A 6,000-nucleotide genomic window follows, 5' to 3' on the forward strand; every position below is an offset into this window, starting at 1 on the left:
CAAAGCGAGTTTCCCCATAGGAAATAATGGAAACTCGCTTTGATACGTTCCCACCCCCCTACCGAGGCCAGCATTGCTCCCCCCGAAGGCCCCCCCCCGTGAACCGGCACCCTCCCCCCCGCAATCCGGCACCCCCCTCGCCGCCATCAGGCAGCCCCCCACCGCCATCGGGCACCCCCCCGCCGCCATCGGGCACCCCCCGCCGCGATCTGAGGTCCCCCCAACCCACCCGAACCCTCTTCTTACTTTGATGTAGCCTCCGCACCGGCACCAGCATGTCCTGTGCTGGTGCCGTTTCCCGAAGATCTGCTTCCTGTGCCTGAGAGTTCACGTCGAAAGAGGGAGAACCGCAGTGCCAAGGCATCACAAACAGCCGGTGCGGGAGGCAGCAGGCACCGGCGAAGAGGCACTTTAGTCTGAGGCCCACTCAAAATCAGCCATCTGGCTATGCCACTGATGTGTATCTTTCTAATATGGCTGCTACACATGCAGGCAAATATAGGTTCATCCCTGTGTGTGTTTTATTAAAGTCTCTATGTCGACAGATCCTTTTTTTAAATATTACCGGAATTGTACAAGTCCCAACCTGGATATATCCCAGCCAATATTCAGCACGAGTTAACCAGATGGGAATAGCTGATGACCGGTTAACTCGTGTCTCAGTGGCTAACCGGTTATTACAGCAGAAAATGCCTGGCTAGTGGCAAAAAAAAGCCGGCAATGGTGGTGTTCTAGAGGTGCGACAACTTCAGTCCCAATATTCAGAACTTAAGTGGCCAGGCTTAATGGGCAAATAAGGCTGCATTAAAAAAAACAAGCCTATCTTTGCCTGCTAAGCCATGGCTGGTTAAGTCTGAATATTGACTTAACCCACCATGCGCTAGCCAGTGTTGAAAAACCTGGGTATTCTGAAATGGCCCAGCATTAAATATTCAGATTGAATGGCAGCAGCGGGCAGACAAAGAGCTGCCTGCTTAAATACTGAATCATCAATTCCAATTTCTATGTTCTGTCTACAATGGGGTCTATAGGTTACCTTTTTTGATGCATGCAGTGTTTGCTTTTATTTCACAATGTTTCCTATATTAATCTTGGAATTAAATTAAAATGCAAATAAATAGTTAAAAAATACATTGAGCTTTATTCTGCTACCTCTGAGACATGATTGGTCACTTACTCTGGAGGGGTTTACATTTGGATGAGGATTAGAGAGGTGTATCACTGCTACATCAAATGCAGCTGTGCAGGAATTGCTATAATCCAAGAACCAGAACATAGGTTTCCCTAGTTTCAGTGGACAGAAGATATGAACATGTCACTCTTTCTATTCTGTTACCGTAGTTGTTATAATGCCCAAATGCAGACCAAAATAATACACTGTAAATCAGTGAGTCCATTAATAACAGCTCAAAAGACCAGAACCTAACAAGTGAACTCAGCATAAGTAGTTAATGATTCACATTCCATATTTGCTCTAGGGCTACTTGAAACCACTCAGGACAAGGGTCAATCTCAGGGCCTAAATACTTTTCATTAGGGCAGGGGTGCCCACACTTTTTCGGCTTGCAAGCTTTAAAATGACCAAGTCAAAATGATCTACGGACAATAAATTTTTTTAAAAACCCACAAATCACACTGTACGCAAAGCAATGCGCAGCGGCAAAGAAAGCAAACAGGATGTTGGGCATGATAAAGAAGGGAATCACGAGTAGATCAGAAGAGGTTATAATGCCGCTCTATAGAGCAATGGTCAGACCACACTTGGAATATTGTGTCCAACACTGGTCTCCCTACCTAAAGAAGGATATAAAACTGCTGGAGAGGGTGCAGAGGCGAGCAACGAAGCTAGTAAAAGGTATGGAGAACTTGAGCTACAAAGAACAACTTAGAAAACTGGGACTGTTCTCCCTTGAGAAGAGGAGACTGCGAGGGGATCTGATTGAGACTTTCAAAATACTAAAAGGAATCGACAAAATAGAGCAGGAAAAAAAGTTATTCACGATGTCAAATGTGACTAGGACAAGAGGTCATGGACTGAAGCTGAGGGGGGACAAGCCCAGGACAAATGCCAGGAAGTTCTGCTTCACACAGCGAGTGGTGGACACCTGGAACGCTCTCCCGGTGGAGGTTGCTGCGGAACCCACCGTTCCAGGATTTAAGGGCAGGTTAGATGCACATCTCCTCGTAAGATGCATTGAAGGATACGGGTGACTAAGGATTTGCCAGGTTACACCTGGCTGGGCCTCCGCGTGGGCAGATCGCCGGACTTGATGGACCTAAGGTCTGATCCAGAGATGGCAGTTCTTATGTTATAAATGTGAATTAATGTGAATTATCATTTATATTCCAAGGTTTTTTTCAAAGAGGTCAAGGCAGATGACTCTATGCAATGTCACCTCAGTAACAACTATACAAAAATAGACAAATATACCTAAGGTGACCATATGTCCCGTCTTCAATGGAACAGTCCCGTTTTTGGACCAACCGTCCCGTTGTCCCAACCCACCGCTTCGGGACACTGAAATGTCCTGTTTTCAGGGACAGCGTCCTGAAGCTGTGCGCGGGGACACCAGGACAGGTAATCGCTTTCTCTCCCTGCTGCGCCAATTCAAAACACGGTCTACCGCCGCTGCTTCATGCCTTCTTCCTGACGTCAATTTTGACGTTGGAGAAGAAGTTCCAGGCCAGCCAATCACCAACTTCCTCTCCGACGGCAGAATTGACATCGGGAAGAAGGCAAGAAGCAGCGGCATACCGGGCTTTGAATCGGTGCAGCAGGGAGGGAAGGAAGGAGACTGGCAGGCAGCGGTGGTACATGGGTGGGGGGGATGTATCAGGCACTAGAGGGAGGGAGGGTAGGAGGTAGGCAGGCAGTGGTGGTACACAGGAGGGGGGGTTGAATCAGGCACTGGAGGGAGGGAAGGAGGTAGGCAGGCAGGCTGGCTTCAGGGGAGGGGGTGGGACAAAGTCTGGAAGGCAAGACATAGGAAGGAAGCACTGGGGGCACTAAGGATATGGGAAGGAGGCACTGAGGGCACTAAGGACAAAGGAAGGAGACACTGGTGGCACTAAGGACATGGGAAGGGGTACTAAGGACATGGGAAGGAGGCACTGCGGGCACTAAGGACATAGGAAGGAAGGAGGGAAGGAATAGAAAGAGACAATTGTTGGGCCTGAGTGCAGAAAGAAAGAAATGAAAGAAAGGATACAAAGACAGAAGGAAACGCAACCAGAGACTCATGAAATCATCAGACAGCAAAGGTAGGAAAAATGATTTTATTTTAAATTTGGTGATCAAAATGTGTCAGTTTTGAGAATTTATATCTGCTGTCTATATTTTGCACTATATTTTTCTATAGTTACTGAGGTGACATTGAATATTTTAAAGTCATCTGGCTTGACATCTTTGAAACCCCTCCCAAATATAAATGATAATTAACATTTTCTCTGCGTATAGTGTGTTTTGTAGTTTTTTTAAAAATTTATGGCTTTCATTATGAATTAATAAGATATTTTGGGGCTCAAAATAAAAAAAAAAGTCTAAAAAGTGGCCTAAATGGCTACTTGGACGATCAAAAAGCCTGTTCGTCCAAGTACCCATAATAAAAGCTGGTTTTAGACGTATCTAAAACCAGCTTAGGCCTTTCCCCTGCCTCTAAATGCACAGAGAGAAAAGAGGAGTTTTTAGAGACGGGGAAAGGGCGAGCGGTGGGCGGGAGATGGGCCAACCTACACCTAGGCATACAACACGTATAACCAAAACATTTGACAGGTTGCCTAGTCGGCACTTATACGTTTTGACTAAGACAAAGTCAAAGCAGGTATAAGTGCCAAAAAAGGGGCCGCTGAGCTGATGGAGGCTGGCGCGATCAGTTCAGTGGCCCGGCAACCTACTCACCCCCGCACCCCCGCAACCATCGCGGCAGGAGAGATGCCTCATCTCCCCTACCACAGTACGATCACCCCTGTACCCGAACTGCCGCGACCCGTGGCAGGAGAAATGCCCAAACTCTCCTGCCGCGGGTTGTGGCAGTTCGTGTAGAGGAGTGATCGCATCGCGGTAGGGGAGATAGCCAATCTCTCCTGCCGTGATACATCAACCCTCCCCCCCCACCTATGACATTGGGGCAAGAGGCAGCCCAAGCCCTCTTTCCCCGCGGCACCCTAGACCTCCCTGACACTATCGGGGCAGGAGGAGCCCAAGCCCTCTTGCCCTGCGATCCCCAAACCCCCCCCCCCCCCCGCCGAGTCCAATCCGGCCAGGAGGGAGCCCAAGCCCTCCTGGCCACTCGACCCCCACCCCCTACAAAATCGGGCAGGAGGGAGCCCAACCCCTCCTGCCCAGGCGGACCCCCCTACCCCCCACCCCCACTAAAATAGGGGCAGGAAGGCTCCCAGGCCTTCCTCGACTCAACCCCCCCCCCCACGACCACCCCCCAAACCCCCAATTGTGTCCCCCCCGCCGACCCACGACCCCCTGCCGACCCCATGACCCCCTACCCCAATCCCACCCCCCGTACCTGGACATCATTGGCATGACGGACAGGTGCCAAGTCCGCCCAACCGGCAAGCCAGCCAGCGCTGGAATTGGGCCGGATTGGCACAGGCGGCTCAAACCCCGCCCACAGGTGGGGCCTGAGGCGCCTGGGCCAACCAGAATAGGCCTGGGAGCCTTAGGCCTCTCCTGTGTGTGTGGTCTTAGGCACATGGACCCAACCTGGACCATGTGCTTAAGGCCCCACCCACAGGAGGAGCCTAAGGCTCCTGGGCCTATTCTGGTTGGCCCTGGCGCCTCAGGCCTCACCTGTGGGCGGGGTTTGAGCCACCTGGGCCAATCCAGCCCCATTCCTGTGCTGGCTGGCCTGCTGGACTTGGCACCCATCCGTCCGGCCAACGATGTCCAGGTACGGGGGTGGGATTGGGGGTGGGGGGTCGGGGGGTCGCAGGTCGGTGGGGGGAGGCCGATCGGGGGTTTGGGGGGGCGGTCGTGGGGGGGTTGAGTTGAGGGCAGGAGGGCCTGAGATCCCTCCTGTCCCTTTTTTAGTGGGGGTGGGGGATAAGAGGTCCGCCTAGGCAGGAGGGGTTGGGCTCCCTCCTGCCCGATCTTGTAGGGAGTGGGGGTTCGAGTGGCCAGGAGGGCTTGGGCTCCCTCCTGGCCGGATCGGACTCGGCAGGGGGGGTTTGGGGATTGTGGGGCAGGATGGCTTGGGCTCTCTCTTGCCCCGAACGTAATTGGGGATTCGGGGGTGCCACGGGGCAGGAGGGCTTGGGCTCCCTCTTGCCCTGAACGTATTCGAGGGTTCGGGGGTGCCGCAGGGCAGGAGGGCTTGGGCTCCCTCCTGCCCCAAACGTAATCAGGGGTTCGGGGGTGCCGTGCAGCAGGCGGGCTTGGGCTCCCTCCTGCCCCGATAGTGTCAGGGAGGTCAGGGGTGCCCCGGGACAAAAGGGCTTGGGCTCCCTCTTGCATCAATGTCATCGGTGGGGGTTGGGGATCGCGGGGCAAGAGGGCTTGGGCTCCCTCTTGCCCCGATGTTGTGGGAGGGTGGATTCTGTAACCGGTGTTGTTTTTGACAGACACCGGTTACAGAATCCAGCTTTTAGGTGAAGGACTGGCTCCTCCATCACACCCAGCAGTCCGCACCCGCAGCGGCCCCATCAGGCCCACGACCTGTCAGGTTTTCTTGATTTAGCCCTATATCCCTATCTACCTCTATCTGTACCCCTCAATCCCCCTATCCTTCAGGAATCTATCCAAACCCTCTTTGAATCCCTGTAGTGTACTCTGCCCGATCACATCCATGTGTCCACAACCCGCTGAGTAAAGAAGAACTTCCTGGCGTTAGTTCTAAACCTGTCCCCTTTCAGTTTCTCTGAGTGCCCCCTTGTACTTGTAGTTCCCCGTAGTCTGAAGAATCTTTTCTTGTCTACCTTCTCTATGCCATTCATGATCTTGAAAGTTTCTATCATGTCTCCTCTAAGTCTCCACTTCTCCAAGGAGAA

Source organism: Geotrypetes seraphini, chromosome 13 (assembly GCF_902459505.1).
Source record: "Geotrypetes seraphini chromosome 13, aGeoSer1.1, whole genome shotgun sequence".
NCBI lineage: Eukaryota > Metazoa > Chordata > Amphibia > Gymnophiona > Dermophiidae > Geotrypetes > Geotrypetes seraphini.